Below are 18,266 nucleotides of genomic sequence, written 5' to 3'. Positions count from 1 at the left end.
GCAAACTTTATATGCCCCAATATAGGGGAATGCCAGGGCCAAAAGAATGGGAATGGGTGGGTAGGGAAGTGGGGGGCGCTATGGGGGACTTTTGGGATAACATTGGAAATGTAATTGAGGAAAATATGTAATAAAAATATTAAAAATTAAAAAAAAAGTCTTCTATGATGATAGATCATGAGATGTGATTTTAAATCAGAGTTTCTTTTCCAGTGTGTTGGAGTATCCAGGGCTTGCTGTGGTGGGAGAATTGGGTTCTGATGAAATCTTGGTTTCTGTTGCTTATGTTCTTGCCCTTGCCTCTCACCATCTGGTTATCTCTGGTCTTGCTGTTATCTGTTATCATTTGTTAGCTGATCTTGCTCTCTCTGACTATGGCTTGTCCCTCCTGTAAGTCTGTGTGTCAGCCCTACTGGGCGACCAGTTCTCTCTGGGAGGAATTTGGGTATGGAGAGCTGTGGCACAGGGTCAGCTCAGGGGTACAGATGGAAACTAGAAGGATCCTGTCCCAGCCTATTCCTTGTTTCCTGTGTCCTGAGGGCTCTGGGTGGGTACCTCTTGGGGCAGGAATTTGAGCAGAAGTAGTAGTCTCACCTGTATTCACAGGTATGTCAGCATTCTTGGAAGACCAGCTCTCTCCCGGTGGGATTTGGATATAGAGAGCTGTGGCACAGGGCCAGCTCTGGGCACAGATGGAAACTGGAAGAATCATGGTACCACATTTTATTTCCTGATCCAGAGGCACAGCCTCTTGAAGACCAAAAGGTCAAGGCTACTGTGAATGGCAAATGTCTGTGAGATAAACAGCCAGTTGACTCTGCTCTTTCCTGTACCCTTTAGAGCTAAAACAATTCTCCTTTTTTCTTTTGTCTCAGCCCCCTACGCTGTAGGGAAGCACCCACAGATGTCTCTGCTGCCATATTGCCCACACATGGTTTCTTGCTGCAGTCTCTTTCTCCCTCTATTCTCAAATAACTATTCTGTCCATTTCCTGTTCTATTGCTTCTTTAGCCTTGTGGATGCTTCTATAACTATCTTACATATCAAATCTTTTGTTCGTTTGTTTGCTTGTTTGTTTGTTGTTTGTTTGTTTGTTTAAAATACTTACCCAAGGGCTGGAAAGATTGTTCTGTGATCAAGAGCACTTTGTGCTTGTCTAAAAGATCTGAGTTCAGTTCCCAGCACAAATCTGAATTCAGATTTGTATGTTAAAACCTAGTAGCCCTAATGGGATGGAGTTGGGAGGTGGTTGATTATGCCATGAGAGGTAGAGAATGACAGGTAGAGGCACAGGTGTACCTTAGTCTACTATGCTGGGAAGATTCTGTACCTGGTACCAATGGAAGGATGTAGCATAACTGAACGCATCTATGGACTGTGATGTAATCACTTTGCATCTCTGTCACTTTCCTGTAGCACTTCCCATTTCTGCATTATTATAATAACTGTGACCAGTGATCTATTGTGCTACCATTATGCTATTATGCTATTGATCTATTATACCTATTGTTCCTGAGTTCAGTCCCAGCACTCACATTGGGAAGCTCAAAACTGCCTGTAATCATACTCTGACACTCCCTTTCCATAGGCATCCATATTCATGTCTATACACACACACTGGACCCCTGATGAAGACACCATCTCTGAACCATCCTCGACTCCTCAGCCCCTACCCTCCTATTTATTTTTTTTTCCCATGGGAATCAGTAACTGTAGATAAGAAAATACAAAGCATGTTGTGACAGAGACAGACATCTAGGAGATGCAGCCTCAAGCTGAAGCAGGCTGAGAACAGACAGCCACAATCACAAGTCAGGAATAAGGCAAGAAGGCTCTTCTCCAGAGGACTGAGGACACAGCTCTGTTGCAGCTTGATTTCTAGCTTCTAGAATGACAAGGAGAGGGATGTCTGCTAGTGGAGCCATCCATTTTGTGGCACTTGACCCACCAGTGCAAGCAAGCTGAGACTCTAGCCTCATGTCGGTTTCATTGTTTATAAAGGTCAGCTTGTAGTGCTGCCCAGAGATCTGAAGAGCAAACAGCACCGACAGATGTAAGCATCTCTTGTACGGAGAGGCAAGCAGGATGCAGAATGTCTGTCATCCTCTTTGGATAAGGGAGTTGCTCCTCTACAACACTCTCATCCTGGCCACAGCCCCTGCTTTCTACATATCCACCATGCACCCGTATGCCAGACACATCACATCACATCACATCACATCACATCACATCACATCACATCACATCACATCACATCACACACACACACAAACACACACACACACATTATACACATGTCAGACACATCACATATACACCACACACTTTATATACATATGCCAACCACATCACATACATACCATTATATACATATGTCAGACACATCACAGACACACACAAACACACACACATTATACACATGTCAGACACATCACATATACACCACACACTTTATATACATATGCCAGCCACATCACACATGCACACTACACACATTACAAACAAAGGTCAAGAGCATCAACACACCACAGAGTACATACCACACTATAACATGCACCATACATATCATACATACCACATCACATGTACATACTACACTATGCATACCATACCATAGACATCACATATGCACACATCACACCATACCATTCCATACTGTGTACATGCTACATGTACATTACATACCCATACCTCAGATACATCAATCACACATACCAGGCACACATTACACGTTACCCAGATATTCTACATTTTACATATACACACATACCACTCAGTACACACACTACCCCATACCATACCTACCATACCACACCATGTATGCCACACATCAAACACATCATACATAACGTGCACTCACAAACACACACACACACACACTCACACTCACACAGAAGTAGGTTCCAGTCCATGTAAAATCCTCTACTATGTGGTAGCAGAATCTGATGCACTATAGTACTTCCTCTGTATGTAAAATGTGGAATGAGTGTTTGTGTGGAACATATGGGTGATGTGTGTCTTGTATGTGCGATTGATTCATCTGAGGAATGGGTGTGTAATGTACATACAGAGGCTGCTCATTTCTACCAGATGCCGACTATAAGTGGTTTGGGAAAGTATGACGGATTCAAGTTTAATGCAGGCCTGGGAGGAAAGGGAATATCTCCTAGTTTGCTCCTGCCCCACCCGAAAGCAATTATCCTTGTGACTTTACAAGTCTAAAACAGTGGGTACTCCATTTCCACATACCAACATATTTGCTCTGCTAGATACAAAATGGACAGGATTTCTGGTCCTTTTCTGTTCTAAGAACAAAGGAACAAACGGACAGAATAGAGACAGGAATGAGAAGAAGGAGACAGCAAGTTCTCATGAAGCAGTTTGGGTTGGCTGTGTTTGCATCCACCTAGAATCCCTGAAGGAGCAGGGCTACAGCATCTGCCCCCAGTGCAGCCTGCAGCTGCTGAGAGGACACAGACACAAGGATGTAACCATTTTCAGTGGCACCTGTTCTCTGGCTACCAATCTCTCAGAGCTGACCTTGAGGCAAGCATGGACAAAAGCCAGACCTGCAAATCTGTGCTGGGAGCTCCAGACAGCACCAGCATGCTCCTTCAGTTTCTTACCGATCCACTTTACTGGGTAAGGGGAAACAGGGCTCCTGGACTGACCTCTCTCCCTGCTAGTCCTGAGTCATCTCATTAAGACACAGATGTTTCAAGCCATTGAAAGTGAATCTCCCCCAACATAGCCAGAACTATCAGGAGAGCAAGAATCCCTGGAAACCCCTAAACACCAATTAGGCAAATCCTAAATTACAGAGTTCTCATCCCACAGAGAAATGCAGAGTACAATTTCACCTCCTCCAGAAAACTACAACATGGTTTCTGTCCACCATCTGCAAAATGCATTCTTCCACCTGGTAGGCATTTACCTGAGAGCCTTTCTGGATGCATCAAAATGGGACAAAGACTGTCATCTAAGCACTGTGCCTGATAGCCAGTAAGGAGTTGGGGGGGGGGAGGGAGGAGAGGAGAGGGAGAGAAGAGAAGGAGGAGCAGAGAGCCAGGAAGAAAGAAGGCAGAGAACGTGTGTGTATGTGTGTGTGTGTATGTGTGAGTGTGTGAGTGTGTGTGTGTGTGTATACATCTCTTTCATTTGTTGCGATCAGCACCAAGTGTTCTTCATATGCCCTGTAGGAAGCACTTTAGCAAATACAGTATAAGATGGAACCTCTAGCTTCACTATTTCCAATCCAGGCGAGACAAAGAGTGAATGCCACACCGCAGGAAACTTTCACCTGTGAAAACTCTGGAGGATAGAGAGTGGTGAGAACTGAAGGGCTTCCTTGTGAATTTACCCTGAACTGGACCATACAGAGAGAATCATCAGGAAAGAAAGCAGCAAAGTCCAGGCCATGCCAGGAAGCTCTCCTGGTCTCTGGAAGATCCCCTGCTCTCTAAACTTCCCCAAGTCCCTTAGGGATCTCTTCAAAGAACCCGAGTTCCCCTGGAGGTCCACAGGGTCCTTGGCCACCAACCCAGGACACAATCCCTAGGACACAGCTAGACCTCAGGTACCGAAAGGATGGCATGTGCCCGAGAATGATACTTACTGGGCTGTCAGCAGGAGAAGTTCCTCTACAGCCTTTAGTGCTCCATTATCCCTTGTGTCCTTAAGAACTGTACAGTGGAGGGAGAAAGCTGGCGAGGTCTCAGCCCTAGACAAAAGCTACAGGGAACTAAGGAATGCTGGGAGTGAAAGAAGTGCTGGTCCTCAGGGAACAACACAGTCATTCATTATCTAATACAACGAGGTCAGCCCTAAAAACNTATGCAACTAACATTATACAGATTGGGAAGGTTGTATTTCTACATTCAGGAACACATAAGCACACATGAACACATATATGCACATGTGCATACGCACAAACACACACACCAATAGTTAAAAAAGGGGGGGAGTCATGAATTTAGAGTTAGGAGTAGGAAAGGGAAGAGGAGAAATAATATCATTATATTATAGTAAAAAAATATTTTAAAAAGGGAGCTGTCCAGTGGGAATGCAGTACAGATGGGTTTAACGGATTGTTGACTGCAAGTCTACCCTGTCCTGTCTTTCAGTGGCCCTCTGGCCACTCTCTTTATTGGGTTGTTGGGTCCTGGCCTTTTTTATCCTCCTTGCCTGTGAAGACCTGACAGCAGAAGCCATGGGATCTACAGTGGCCACATCCGGGTTTTCTACTTCTTTCAGTGTGTCCATCATGAGCGATGCCCAGCCCAGACAGAGGGCTTCTCAGAATGTCTCCTTTTTCCAGGTGTCCACTTGCTAGAGACCAGCACTGACTTTCCAGTGTCAGGTACTGGCCTCTGTTATATTTCAAGGTCTCTAGACCATAGGGACTTTCTGACTCTGGCCCAAGCTGGCTTTTATTGTCTCATTACCTAGCATAGTGGGGGGGGGGCGGTTCTTGAAGTAATTATGGGCTGGGCCAAGGGAACAGAAGCCCTAGGACTTAAACAGGGTGAGGTGCAGGGGGAGAGGGAAAAAGGTTATTGGGGAATCAGTAAGAACAGATTACGTACCCTGCCGAGCCTGCATGGGGATGGGGGGCAGGAATGTGAGTCAACTCTGAGGGGCCGTTAGGATCCCCTTAGCACAGGAAATTCTTCAATGAATCCTTAGTCAAACCAGGGACCTGGATTTGTGTTTTGGAAAGGTGATCCCCAGCTTCAATATATTTTAGCTTTAGGGGCCTTCCTATGTTAATGAATCATCTTTTATAGCTCCTTTCTCATGTGTACCCACCCGCCACTACTCATATCCAATTTGCTATCTATTCAGGCACCTGGGCATTCAGATTTGTAGTTCTGAAGGAGATGATNAGCTGTGCAGTGGAGAGGGCTGGGGTGCAGGGGAACCCCTGAACTACGAGTTCATGGAGGCCCTAAGATCTGAGGTAGTCAGTCTATTATTATTCCTAAGATAAAATATATTTTCTTATAAGTCATTTGAATTTTTAAAATCTCTATTTCACAGCACATCAGAAGCATATTTCTCTAAGCTTGTTCCAACAGGAGATGGTATCTATAAATCATGTGATTAAGTTATTACAGGATAAATCAAGAGCATCTGTGTGAGCCTAAGGTCCTGACGCTGGTGATTTGCTATAGTGCTTAGTGCTATCTCAGTTTATGTGGTATCACAGAGCCAAGAGGCTGTCCACAAACTGTCACCACTTAGCCTGTAACCACCAAGACACCAGCTCTAGGATCTGGCTCCAAACCTGCTGTTCTCATACCATATACCCATGGATAAGACACATCAAATTCACACAGTGATGGCATGATAAGGGATGAAAGATTCAAAACAAACAGTAAACATTATTTATTCTTTTAGCCCTTACCTGCCAAAACATGACCGACACTGGACAAACTTTGCCACCGTCTCATATACTCATTGCCAGGTTTTTTGCCTCTCCATTTATAAGAGAAGATGTAGTGCAGTAGAGATGGACTTCCCAGTCATACTTAATTTTTTAATGTTTAAAAATATGTATTTTGTGTGCATGTGTATCCCATGTATGTTCAAGGGTTATGATATACGTGTAGAAGTCATAAGACAATTTAAAGGAATTGATTCTCTCCTTTGCCTGTGTGGGGCCTTGGATCAAAACTTGGGCCATCAGGCTTTGGCACCGAGCAACTTAACCACAGAGCCATCTGCCAGCTTGCACTTGTACTTCTCTCTAGCTTGACTCTAGACGATTTCGAAGCCTGCGCAACTCTTTGGATGATGCTGATTCCCACTAATTTGTAACTAACACATTTGAAGCCATTTAGGTTTTGGTACTTGGCTGTGAATTACTCTAAGACTAAGTAATTATGGGAAGTGAATTAAGCCAGGGGTGTTAGTAGTGCCAGTTTCCAGAATATTCTAAGCAATTATTAGTAGGTGATGAATAAGTGACGTCAAGGGCAACAGAAAGCACTCTCTGAGCTACCTTAGACCTACTTTTGTGTCATGTGGGACACACATGAGTCAGCCTTCTTCTATGATTAGTAGTTATAAAATGATCTCATTTAATTTACTAAATGCCAACCTTAAATCATACTGTAATGCTCACCATGGTCCCGGAATCGTAGATATGATTCCAGCCACTGGTCAAACTCTGTGCTTCCCTTTAGAAAGAGGTGTTTGCTGATTGCATTAGCCATGATTTATGATTTATGAAGACTAAATCTATGACTTAGAACCTGCTAATTAGAGGTGGTTTGACCTACAGAAGCACTTCTTCAATGTACAGAAAAGGATCCACTACAAGTGTCTGTCAATTTCTTTTTCTTTCTTCTTTTTCTTTCTTTTCTTTTAAATGGAATATTTTCTTTATTTATATTTCAAATGTTTTCCCCTTTCCAGGTCTCCCCTTCAGAAACCCTCTATCCCATTCCACCCTCCTGCCTTTATGAGGGTGCTCCCCCACCCACCCATTCTCATCTTCCTGCCCTGGCATTCCTCTACACTGGGGCATCGAACACCTTCAGGCCCAAGGGCCTTTCCTCCCACTGAAGTCCAACAGTGTCTATGTCTATCAATTTCAAATTCCCTTGCATGTTAAGATAAAATCCAGCTTGCTGAAGTGCTTTTTAAAAGAATTTTTAGAAACATTTATTTTATGTGTATGAGTGTTTGCCTGCATGTATGTCTGTGCACTGTGTATGTGTATGCCTGGTGCCCAAAGAGGCCAGAAGAGGGCACAAAACAATTGTGATCTCCCACATGGGTGCTGGGAGTCAAACGTAGGTCATTTGGAAGAACACCCATGCTCTTAATCACTGAGCCATCTCTCCAGCCCCAAACTCAATTATGTATGAATATTTTGTGTGCATGAACATCTGCACATCAGAAGAGGGCCTCAGACAGTTGTGGTCCACCATATAGGTGCTGAGAATGGATATCAGGACCTCTGGAAGAGCAGCAAGAGCTCCTACACACTGGACCATCACTCCAGCATTGAAGTGCCTTTCAAGATAATACAATCACTTCCCAGTGGAAGCATGCTAATGGTTATGGCAAATAAGGTATTTACAGAACATGCAAGAGGTACAACCACAGAAATGTATCAAAACATAGAACCAATGTGACAGAAAAGGAGAAGGAAGCTCAAATTCCTTTGTTAAATCATGCAACAACAACAACAACGACAAAATGCTTGAAGAGAGAAAGAAGCACCTTAACCAACAAACTGCTGGGAACAGGCTACTCACCCAGCAGCACACGGCCATTAGCAGCTGTTGGATGTCACCAGACTTGGATGTGGACTTTTGTTTCTGTGTGGGGATCACCTCAGCCACTCATCCTGACCTGCACACTGGTTTCATACTGGATCCTCCCTGGTGAACAAGCTCAGCCTCTGAGCCAGTGTGACTCTGTCCTTGTCTTTTAGTCTGCATCATGTTCTGGGCACGTCAAGAACTGGGGTCTCCTGACTCATTGGTTTGCAGTTTCCTACTTCCTGGATTCCTAGGTCTAACTAAGGAGTTAAAAGAACACAGGTGGATGGAACCTCTGTGGCTCTGATCAAAGCAGAACACTTTGAAAAATCCCTTTGTTTATACAGCACTGGATCTGGTTGTAAGCATACAGCATGAAATAGAGAGAGTCTGATTGGGGTTTACTTGAGGGGGATTCTAAGACATTACAAGATGATCAGCACACACCAGACACACATCTGCAGTATCCTACACTCTAAGTGACTCACTGGGCACGAGTTAGTATTTGTCTTAAAGTATTGCTTACTGTCAATAAATTTAATTAATAATATTACTATGAAAAAAGTTTAATTGATAAGTAATGTTATTTATTACTTGTATCTTTATTAGACTTAAAACTATTTTTCTTTCCTTTAAAGTAAATCTCATCACTAGAGCAATAGTCCAACACATTTTGAAGGACCTGTATTGCAACAATTCATAGGTGGTTTAATAGCTCTATTCAAAGCCAATGGCTCAGTGTCAACTTGTGGAGACATTTGTCTTTGGCCCTGGTCAGTTTAAATTTTTTGACATCAGTGACTTGGAATAAGGCCTAGAATCTATATGGATCAATAAATAATAGAAAGGGAGAGTCAAATCAGAATAAGCAAAACAATGACATCATTCTTCCTCCTTTATTTGAGTCATGAACTACCATGCATTCATTCATGGTGCTTTGTAACATTTCAGGCTTTGTGTTGTCATTTTAAGACAGTCTCATACATCTGAGGCTGGCCTTGGACTTGCTATATAGCTAAAAACGACCTTGAGCTTCTGATTCCCTGCCTCCACCTCCTGAGTCCTGGAATTATACACTTTATGCACTACCATTCCCAGTTCCTGTGCTACAGATCAAACCCAGGGACTCACCTATGCTAGGGAAGTGATCTGCCAACTGAGCTATGCTCACAGCCCACATTTATGTCTTTAAAAATTAATGTTGAAGGAATATACAGGGAAGAACAGATTTGGTAATGGATTGACAATCACAATCCAAACCATCATAGCAATGAGAGTGTAATCCACAGTCATAGTAATAGAGGCTTACTGCTAGGTCACACCTGGAATATACATTCAGCCCTAGACATTACATGTTAAAAGAGACATTTAAACTGGGCATGATGACGCACGCCTTTGATCCCAGTACTCAGGAGGCAGAGGCAGGCGGATTTCTGAGTTCGAGGCCAACCTGGTCTACAAAGTGAGTTCCAGGACAGCCAGAGCTATACAGAGAAACCCTGTCTCGAAAAGCAACAATAAAGAAACCAACAAAACAACAACAACAACAAAGAGACATTTAAGATAAATTATGTGTACAAAGGGTTGAAAGAATAAGCAAGCTAGAAAAAAAGCTAGAATTCCAGGAGAGTGTATTGATTTATTTTCAACAACTAAAAGATTATTTCCCCATGTACATTGTATAAGATTTCTGGCTTACATATTTAAAGTCTTGTTGGTAGTCCCAAACCCAACAGTCTGATCATATAATCAAATTGACCATCACTATCAACCCTTACAGTGAGGAAGCACCAGGAACTATAGCCACAGAGGCTCTGGGCCTGGGCCTGGTCTCTCCTCCTTAGGCCTAGGTCAAGGCCACATCTTAAGTGTGCCATGAATCCCTCTTTGATCACACTGTGCAGGCCCTGCTCTTGACTACCAACACACCTTGCTCAGTTCTAACCCAGTATCCTTTATACTCTAAAACCATCACAAAACAGTTCTAGTTTATTAAGTGGGAATTCTGATCATAACTTTACATTAGATAATTTTCCCCCACAGAGCACTGATCTCTACACCATTAGGGGAATAAGACAGAAATTCAGGTCAACCTCAGAGTCACTTATCTTAGTGTATCAAGTTTGTGAAAGAATTGAGAGCTGAATGCAGGGAGAAAATAACAACAGATGCTGGAAAAGTATGGAAAAAGAGAGCCCTATTCATGCTGGTTGAAAAGTAATTAAGTGAGTCACTATGGAACTCAATATAGAGGTTTCTCAAAAAACTGACACTAGACCTTCTATACAACCTAGCTAGATCACCTCTGAGTATTTGCCAAAAAGACTCCAAGTTGACATATTGCAAAGATATTTGTACATTGTTTGTAGCTTTGTCCAAAACAGCTAAGTTACAGGACTATCCGACATTTCCAACAGCAGAGGAGTGGACAAGGGAAATATGTGTGTACAGGACAGGGTGGGTTTTTTTCAGCCATAAATAAGAGTCAAATCATGTTTGCAAGACAATGAATGCACCTAGAGCTCATTATATTAAGTGAATTAAGACAATCCCAGAAAAACAAATGTTTTCTCTCATTTGTGGTTCCTAAGTTTGTGGTGTGTGTGTGTGTGTGTGTGTGTGTGTGTGTGTGTGTGTGTATGTGTGTATGTGTGTGTGTGTGTGTGTCTGTGTCTGTGTCTGTGTCTGNTGTGTGTGTGTGTGTGTGTATGTGTGTATGTGTGTGTGTGTGTGTGTCTGTGTCTGTGTCTGTGTCTGTGTCTGTGTCTGTGTCTGTGTATGAAAGTAGAAACTGTCTAGGGGACAAAGAGAATGTGTGAGGGAGAGGCAGAAAAGGGGAATCACAATGGTCTGAGGGGAATGTGTTCAACAACAACAAAAAAACTTCATACATACAAAAAAGCTTTAAAATAAAACAAGTATAATAGGGAAACCTCTGGAAACAGATTTGCTTATACTTTGAATTTTAAAGAATACATGCCTCAGTATATGTTTGATTGAGGGCACACCCCTTTATGAATGAAGTGTCAATCTATCTGTAACACTTTTCCTTAAGATGTGCCTTGTGATTCTCATTTCTGGCCTGGAACCAAGGAAATGGCAAAGTCACTAAAGGATCATTTGCTATGCATCTGGCCTGACAACTAATTAGTGGGCTTTATTAGGCTAGGTGGGGGCAGGAGGACCTTGTGAGCCAAGCTTAAGACTCAGTTGGCTGTCAATGATCTGGTGCCTCCAGTGAAGCCCAAACATCAATCTGTTCCTCTCCAAACTCCTGGTGAAGCTTAGCCTTCCTGAAGTAATAGCCTCAAGTTCCTCGTGAGAAAGCCTGACTAGATCAAAGCAGTCCGAATTGCTTTGTTTTGATGACTTGCCAGAAAAATGAACCAGAAATATGAGCATTATAAGTTCATTCAGGATGCAAATACTCAGAGACCTCTGCCAGTGCAAACTCTGTCCGAGACTTCATCAGACCTCAGTCACAAGATGAGTGGATAAAACTGATGACAAGCTGAGACATGCTGGATTTGTCTCTGAATGATGATAATATTGACTGTGGATTTGACAGCCTGTAGACTCACCCAGGAGACCAGCCTTCAGGCTTGCCTGTGAGGGGTTATCCAGACTAGGTTAACCTCTGGGCATGGTTCAGAGGGAGTATCAAGACTAAGTTAACAGAGATGGGAAGACTCGTTAATTGCATATGGCTCCATTGCATGTCTTGGGGGCCCAGTGTGCATAGAGAAGCAATCTAGCTGAGCACAAGCATTCATTGCTACCCACTTCCTGATTGTGGATGCAATGAGATCAGCTACCTCGAGTTCTTGGCACCACAATTCCTAGCCATGACGTGTGGTAAGCTAAACCTATGAACCAGCATATGCCATGTCTTCCCTTACCTGCTTTTGTTGGGGTATTTTATCACTACAACAAGATACACAAGTAACACATATAGTCCCCATTGTTATGCATTGTGGAATATTGCAGTAGAAGATGTCTATATATCATAGAAACAGAGTTTTATGTATGTGGCGTCTGTGTTTGGCTTCTTACACTTAGCAGCTGAAAACTGTCATTTCCTCAGAAGCTGAAATGTAGTTAACATAAGAACAGCAACTCCTTCTCCCAGTATGTATTTTTCAAAATGAAATATATGTCTATAATAACTTACTGAATACAAATGCTCATAGCAGTATTACTTACAATAAGCCCCAAACTGATACAAACTTAAATACCTATAGACTGATACACGAATATAATAAAAGATGCTATCTATAAAATGTATATGCATAAAATGGAATGTTATTCAACAATTAAAAGGAATTTAGTACTGGTACCTACTCGAATGTAACTAAGTGAATGGCACCAAGTAAAAAGCACCCATCCAAAGAGTGCATACTACAGATCCCTTTGGTGAGACATGTTCAGAACAGGCGAGTCCATTAGGATGTAGAATGCACTTGTATATGTGTATGGGGAAAGGAGCAGGAGAATAAGGTAATGGTAGCCACAGACTGATAGCAATGCCCTACAGTTGATTGTGGTGATGGTGGTACAACTCTGAATATACTAAAATTCACAAACCTGTATACTTTAAATAGGCACATTGGGATCTTGGAGAGAGGGCTCAGTGGATTCAGAGAGTGCCACACAAGTGTGAGGTCCTGAGTTTGAATCCCCAGAACTCACATAAAAACTGGACATGACAGAACATGTCTGAAATTCCAGAGCTCCTTCCCAGATGCTCAGAAGCCCACTAGCCTGGTATATACAGCAGTGCTCAATGATGTCAAAGGGGAGAAACAACACCAGTGCTGTCCTCTGATCTCCACACACATGCCACAGCATTCATGCACAAGGCTACACTCACACAAGCATACACACACACATGCACACTCACACACAAGTGTGCACACACATATGTACATATTCACTCACACACAAGTGTGTACACACTTACACACAAGCATGCACATGCACACACACACACACACACACAAACTCACACTCACCCATGTGTGCACGCACTCACATACACACACATCCGGAAAAATAAATGGATTCTATGGTAAGTAAACTACAGCTCAATAAAGCTGTTAACCAATAATGAAATATCTAGAAGAAAATAATGATGAAACTACAACATAAAGCCACAGCTGGGTGTAGTTAAAGAAAACTGTAGAGTCCTACAATGTCCTTAAGACACAACAAAGACTTATGCATGAACTCAAGAAAGAATAAAGTATAAAAAGCAATGAGTGTAAAAGCATAATACATAGTAAAAATAATGGAGTAAACAAAAGCGTAAAGAAGTGACTAGTGAATTGATAGTCCAATTTGGGGTAGAAAAGAGCAACAAAAGGTGCCTATGAAATAAACATCTGTAAATGCTAATGATAAAACAAAGGAGCAGAATGAATGGACAATACCCTGCAGGACCACAGATGCCATGGAAGAGGAAACAGAGGGATCTGCTGCATAGTTTTAAGTCAAAAACTTGCAAAATACAGTTCTCAAAAGCCAAAGCAAAAATCTGAAATCCACTAAAATGAACCAAAACAGCACCAAGGAAGCAGTTCCACCACAGAGCATCTCCACGCCCAGCTGAGGACACCATTAGGTCAGATAACCTTTGCTGGCTCAGGACAGGGAACAGTAGTGCACTTGCAGAGCACAGCAAAGCACCAAGAACAAAAGATGGAAGATGGCAGCTGGAAGAGAGCAAACCTCTACTGAGGACTCCTGGCAGGGGCTAGAGGTGGTTCAGTGGATGAGAGCATTAAGGACCTGGGTTTGATGGTGGTTCACAGCAGTGTGTAACTCTAGTTTGGCAGGTCTAGCTTCTACAGACGCCAGGCACACATGTGGTATACTGACAAATATACATGCAGGCAAAACACCTATACACTTAAAAAAAAATGGAGAACAGTATAAAAAGTGCTGGGCATGGTGGCTCAGGCTTTTAGTCCCAGTGCAAGGGAAGCAGAAACATGGGGATCTCTGTGAGTTCTACCTGGTTTACCTTCAGGAGCAGCCAGAGACACACACACAGAGAACTTGTCTCAAAGAAACAAAGCACTTCTCAGAAATGTTAGGAATCTGAGTACAGATGTTATATATCTTGATAACAATCGGTTTGGGTTTATACCAGGGAAGTGAGACTCTCAGAGAAATTCAAGGTAGAGAGATGGCTCAGTAGTTAAAAGCACTGGCTGCTCGTCCAGGTCCTGAGTTCAATTCCCGGTAACCACACACATGACTCACAACCATTTGTAATGGAATCTGATGCCCTCTTCTGGTGTGCAGGTGTATATGCAGACAAAGCACCCCATGCAAAATACATGAAAACAAAACAAAAAAGTAAGAAGAAAAATCCATCCGTCAAAGTTTGCCATGTTTGTAGGTTAAAAGAAATAAAACAAAATTTAGAGAAACCTTGTCCCAGAAAGCCAAAAACAAGCAACAGCAAACAAACAAACAAACAAACAAACAAAATAAGGATGTATTTGATTTCACAAATTGAGCATTTACTTTCCTTTAAAAGATGGGGCACACACTAACTCCATTGTTTCATTTAATTAAACCAGTTTATTTACTTTATTTTATATGTTTGTTGATGTTGCCTGCATGTTTGTCTATGTACCACATGCATGCTGATATCTGCAGAGGCTATAAGAAGGTACTGGATCATCTGGAACTGGAACGACAGAGAGTTATGCGCCACTGTGTGTCTGCTCAGAATCTAAGCCAGGTCTTCTGAACGAGCAGCCAGTGCTCCTAACCACAGAACCATCTCTCCAGCCCAACTGTCTTTTTATTTTTATTTTGGGAGTAGTAGCGTTTAGGATCAAAGCCAGGGCTTTATGCTCACCTGCTCCCCAGTCTGAGTTGTTGATTGCACCACCTCACCTCCATCCTCCAATGGCAGGTAAGGTGGATGGCGAGTAGCTGAACCTACTTTGAGGGGGCTTGTTTTTACCTGTTGCTGCAAGGACTGGCTCTCTTCCTAGTTACAACTGATCTGCTCTTCTCCTCACGGTGCCAGGATCAGGCTAATATTCACCTTTCCATTACTGACCTGGTCCCACTTTCTCCTGGCAAACAGGTTGATTTTAGCAATGAGGATGAGGGTGCCTCTGCTCCAGCCCTCCAGCCTTCAGGCTCCAAGCTGTCCTCTAGTGCTGCTGTCCCAGGTCCCTTCCTCACTAGCCCTTCTGCTCCAGCCCCAGAAGAGGTACCCCCAGGTTACTCCTGGAATGATTTAGGGCAACTTTAGCTTCCTGTAGTCCCTTGTGCAATGCCCGTCCCTTGTGCTGGACTGCCTCTTCCCCTGGGGCCTCATTCTCCTCAGGTATATAGTGAGATTTCCCTATCAATCTTGGCCCTGATGCAGCGACTAGACCCTGGATTCCCCCCTCCTGGCAGACTTGGCACTAATCAGAAAAGCTACCAACGATTCTGGCCCAGATACCCATTATTTTGAACAAGTTCTGAAGCAGTGGGCCATGCACCTCCAGACCTATTATAATTGGTATAATCTCCTTAAGGCAGTACTGGACCCCACCATGTTTCTTAATTGGAGGTCTACATATCATGACTTGGCTGAGAATCAGGCTAGGATTATCCCGGAATATAACCTTAATGTTACTTTTGACATGCTTACCAACCACAGACTAGGGACAATGAAGGAACCAGAGAAGATCAGAATGTGGAGATGTAATGTACATACTGTGTTTATTAAGTTGTCTTCAGCCTGGGAGGGCCAATGAGCTCTGGGCTTTGGTACCCCTGCCCCCCCCCCCACTCTTTTGTCTCTGGCAGTTAACTCTGCAGCCTACTCTGTTCTTTTCTCTTCCAATGTTAGTTTCAGTTGGCCCTCCATGGACCCAATCAATGCTACATGATGATTAGAAGGCACCTGGCCCAAGGAAGAAATTCTCTGCTTTATTACCAATATCTGCTCTGGCAGCCCTTGCATCCAAATACATAATATGTCTATGGGGAACTTTCATGGTAATCTAACCTATGGCACAATGTTAGGCATCAAATTTCATGCTCTCCTTACTGACTACAAATCCCCCCAAAATTCCCCAAGCATATCACATCCACCCCTGCCTCACTGGCCAAGGGTTCCTCAAATGCCCACTTTCCTAGGACTGCCTATGCTTTTGGAGCACTGCCAGCCTTCACTAGGTGTAAGATTTGCTGGGGGCTACCCAATATTGCCATCTAACCTCAAACATGGTATTTGGAGGTTTACCTCATATGATGCTTACAATATTACTCCCTATGTTAACAGGGACCCCATTAGATTCAGATATGATCCTATTATGAACAACTGGGATTTATATGGTCTCTCTAATTCTCTTGATTTATGCCCCCTTACTCTCCTAAAATGTGGCCATCTCTTTAATGGGACATATTTCCATATAAACTGGTTATCAAAAATGTAGACTGGGGCAACCCCCATGAATGTGATCATTGGCAGCCAGGTTGGCTAGAAAACCACCCCAGTCTGTGTCCAACCTCCAACCTCCTTTTTTTTTTTTTCTGGTCACTAATACCTCCATTGTCAGAGACAAACTTAAGAGCTTTAATGAGAAATGTCTCCTGACCACCTGCTGGATGGGGTATTCAACAATGACTATTCTGATGAGGGAAGCAGCCACTATTTGGATGCCTGTGGTAATTATCACTCACTTTCATGCCATCACTCTGGTGGTCCAGACTCACTTACAACCCCTACACCAGGCAAAGGGGGATTTTGGTATTATAGCTGCCGTCATTGCAGGGGCTGCTGTTGCCTTGATCCAGACAGCCATTATGGCAGAGACTGTCAGTGCTGTAGTCTCTAAGTCAGGGAGGCGCTATAAGCACAGGAGGTACTAAATCAATATCTTTATCAAGCCATTCAAATTTTACAACAACAGATTGACTTACTTGCAGGAGATTGGCCCTTGTTAGGGACATGTCTCTATTGGCATGTGACCCCAGGTTTCACTCAATCTGCCCTGTACCCTTACAAGGTACATAACACTGAAGCCTGACAACAGTTGGCTCGAAATCTTGAAGGTACCTGGCCAAATTCCTTAACTATTCTGTACTGTTAAGGGAGAACATAGCCAACCTCAATGCGACCAGGGTACCTGTGCTGTCCCTAGATGCACGATTCTTAGGGAAAGTGTGGGACAATATTAAGAGGCTGTTTGACCCCTTGTGGATAGCCACTTATGCTATGGTGGGAGGAACTGTCATACTAATAATCATTTTGTTTAAGTGTCTCACACAGCATACCTCCAGGCAGCATTCCATAAATAAGGCAACCCTCCAGGTGCTGATGGCTCTCGAAAATCCTGACTGTGACCACCCAAGGAAGTGATCAAAGCCTGGATAGCAGAGATCTATGAGGCCACCATATAGGCTGTTCCTTATCTCCCTCTTGTATGATGTGCTTCCAGAGTGATATCTCTTTGAGGACTGGTAGTCAATTATGGGTAAGATCTTGGAATGCAGGACAACCTAAGACAGGCACAGTCCAGTATACTGGGAATCCTCTGAGGTGGGGTTAATAATCTCAAGGCAATAGTGCCCTGGCTCCCACTAGGCTGTCAAGATCTAAAAACAAACTCTAAAAACGAAAGGGCAAGTAGGGTCAGGCAGTGAGTAGTCCAGGGCACAGGCAGCATACAACAATGACTGGCCAGGCAAAATATCCTCAATGGTGCAATAGTGGCACTTTTATCTAGGAGGTAAACAATGGATGTCTAATTGGACATGGGGCCACTCAATAAGGAAAAATTTATGCCATGTACTGTAAATGTAGCCAAAAACCCATGCCTGGAGTATATAATGGACCCTGAGAAGGGTCCTACCACTGCCTAACAATGCAATTTCCAACTGTATTCTAAATACTTCTCCTTATATCCACAGAAAGAAACCTCCTTTTACAGAAGAAGATGAAGACAAAGGAGGAGGAGGAGGAGGAGGAGGAGG

Source organism: Mus caroli, chromosome 1, assembly GCF_900094665.2.
Source record: "Mus caroli chromosome 1, CAROLI_EIJ_v1.1, whole genome shotgun sequence".
In the NCBI taxonomy this organism is placed as follows: domain Eukaryota; kingdom Metazoa; phylum Chordata; class Mammalia; order Rodentia; family Muridae; genus Mus; species Mus caroli.
Note: the sequence above shows the minus strand (reverse complement) of the source record.